Source organism: Canis lupus, chromosome 6 (genome assembly GCF_003254725.2).
Source record: "Canis lupus dingo isolate Sandy chromosome 6, ASM325472v2, whole genome shotgun sequence".
Lineage (NCBI taxonomy): Eukaryota > Metazoa > Chordata > Mammalia > Carnivora > Canidae > Canis > Canis lupus.
The window spans coordinates 16,510,844-16,513,673 of NC_064248.1; the positions used below are offsets into that span (position 1 = coordinate 16,510,844).

General features: G+C 61.2%; 1 long non-coding RNA gene across 1 annotated transcript; it reads right to left on the reverse strand.

The window, feature by feature from the left end:
• Positions 1-601: 601 nt before the first annotated feature.
• On the reverse strand, positions 602-2,460 carry LOC118355137 (uncharacterized). Its single transcript, XR_004817006.2, has 2 exons — positions 2,328-2,460; positions 602-1,942 (listed from the first exon to the last, which is right to left on the reverse strand). It is a non-coding gene; the product is annotated as an uncharacterized LOC118355137 (long non-coding RNA).
• Between the last annotated feature and the right edge of the window lie 370 nt (positions 2,461-2,830).

Below are 2,830 nucleotides of genomic sequence, written 5' to 3' on the forward strand. Positions count from 1 at the left end.
CTCCACTGCCAAGCCCCCAGGCCGAGTCCCAGTCTCACCTAGCCCCTTCTACCTAGGGCGTGGAGGATGCCTTCCACACACTGGTGCGAGAAATCCAGCAGCACAAGGTTGGAAAGCCAAGCCCGCCCAACGAAGGTGGCCCAGGCTTCATGAGCCAATGCCTGCTGTCCTGATGTCTCCTCTGGGGCTACTCTGACAGCCCTGCTGGTTGTCTGTACCCCAAGAGCACAGGCACAGGGCAAGGAAGGAAGTGCCACCTGAGCCTGGCCAGCCCAGGCTCCCTGGACAGAGTGACCACAGACCTCCCAGGATGCTTTGCACAGACTATCATGACCTGATCCCACTGGTCCCCTGGCTGTTGCTTTCCTCCCAGCCCTGTCCTGGCCCATGAGTCACAGGCGGAGTCGCAGTAAATTCTTTGATGGTCCTGACCCTGGCGTCTGGCTGACATTGGAAGGCACATGAGAATCTCAGCTTTGTCTGTCTGGTGGCCTTCTGCAGGGGCTGGCCAGGGGGCCTGGGCTGTGCCACCTTTTCCTTTCTCAGGAGTCTGTCCAGCGCTGCTTGCACAGAGCACTGGGAGATGCAGAAACAGGCTGGCTTTGCATTTTAACATACTTTATTGAACTTTCAACAGCAAACAGGGGCCAAGGGTGTGTGCCTTCCCCTGGGAAGGGAGACCTTATTGTCCTTTAGAGGAAATCCAAAAACACGCGGGGGTGCGGGTGCTAGAGTCCTGTACCTTGGAGCCTTTGCTGACTCTGGGTGGGGGCACATTTCCTGAGGTTGGGGCCCTGAAAGGCAGTTCTGAGGACAGCAGACCTGACCTGGACCTGCAGCTTTGGGTTTCCCAAGCAGGGTCCCATCATGTCTGCTGGGCCCCAGCCTCTGGCCCATTGGTGCCAGGTAACTGACTGCTCGAGACCCAGCATGTGGAGGAACCTGCCTCCTAGTGTGGGTGAGGGTGGGGCCCACCCCTGCTACCCCTTGGCTGGGTGCCCTGTTATTCCCAGCGCTGCCCTAGGTCAACAACCTGGATCTGTGAGGCATGCTCAGGCCCCAGGAGGCCACATACTGCCCTGAGAGGGCTCGCCCAGCCTTGGGACAGAATCCAGGACTGTTCCGGGCGATGGGGGGCTCAGTCCCGTCAGTCTTCATTCTGGTTGTGGCCAAGTTCAAGTCAACTCTGTACCCCTAGAGCCCAGACCAGGCCAGCCCAGGCCCCTCTGGGTCAGGGACTTGTGTCCTGGCCGGGGGATGGGGGGGTGCTGCTTTCCAGGAAGGACAGTGAGATGAGGCAGGGCGTGGTACCGGCTGGCCAGAGCCTCAGGGCCTCCACACTCACCATCATGCTCTGTTCCAGAGACTCATGAGCATCTAGCTTCCCTGTGGACATGGAGGTCAGAGAGTCCTAGGCATGTGCAGGGCCTTGGGGCAGCTGGCTCAGCACTGCCTTGGCTCTGTCCTAGCTATCACTGCCCAACGAGGGGCATGAGCTGCAGTGGCCACAAGGCAGGAAGGTATCCTGATCCCTACTGCATCATCTTTAATGGGCTGAGTGGACCCCGTGACAAGGAGTCCAGGGGGTTCCAGGGCCTGATCTGTCGTGTGGCCTCTGGGGTGGCCCTAAAGGGAAAGGGACCCAATGTTCTGGCTTCAAGCCCATGTCTGGGGGCCCCCTGCATATACCCTCCTGATTCACCAGGAGGATGGGGAGGGAATTCCATGCTGTGGGGGCAGTCGGGCCAGCGACAGGTCCTGGGCTGGGGGCAGACAGGCCAGAACCAGAGCCCCTGGAGTTCCTGGACACGGGTGTGCAGCTGTGGGTTCTGGGAGCTTCCCTCCTGCAGTGGCTCCTCAGCCTTGAGGATGGCCTGGCTGGAGAAGGTCCAGGCTGCTCAGGTTGGGTGTCCGGGCCTGAGGAGGCCAGCCCATCTGCTTCCTGCAGTAGGAGAAGAGAGGAGAGGCCTGGGCGCTGGGGACACTTGCTCCAGGCCTGGGGCATTGTGGGGAACTCCTCAGGTCCCGCTGAAAAGAGTCAGACTGGGTTAGCATGTCCAGTAGGCTGTGTGGCCCCAATTGGTAGGGCCCCAGGGGTCCTCATGGCTCTCTGAGTGCCCCCCGACCTGACCCTGATCACAGCCCTCCATGCTGCTGATGCCCAAGCCCCTGCAGTGAGTGCCCACACACCCAGCTCTGGCCTGGTTTCCCTGAGGTTGGAGAAGAAGAGGAGAGGCACAGAGACAAGAAGGAAGGCCCCAGGGATTCTGTCCACTGCGGGCTGCCCCAGGAGGGTGAATTGAGAGGGGACTGGGCCCTGAGCCCACCTGAAGGGGACAGGTCACACTTCATCCTTCAGAGCTGGGCCATGGAGGCCTGAAGGTATCTGAGCACCCCCTCATCCTCCAGGGCCCAGGGCTGGGCCAGCGAGTCCTGCAGAAACTCCCAAAGACTTTCCAGGGCAGCTTCAGGAGGCGTTCTGGGCAATGGGTATAAGTCAGACCCAAAGGGGGCCACCCCGTTGCCCCACGATACCTCCCAAGGGCATCGGCTGGAGGCCCAGCTGTGCCCAGGAGTGCTGCGGGCAGTGCCATGGCTGGGGGAGGCCCCATGCCTGCTGCCTCTCTCAGGGGGCCCCACTCAGCCCACCTACCCAGCCATCCCCCCTCTTCCCAGGCCTGGGTGCTGCTCAGAGCAGTGGGCCAACACCCCTGCCCCCCCCCAACTCGGGCACACCTGGGCTCCCACGGGCTCATTCACTGCTGTGCACCTTGAGGATCCTGTGTAAGCCATTTCTGTGAGCACACGCTCCCCATCCAGAATGTAGGCA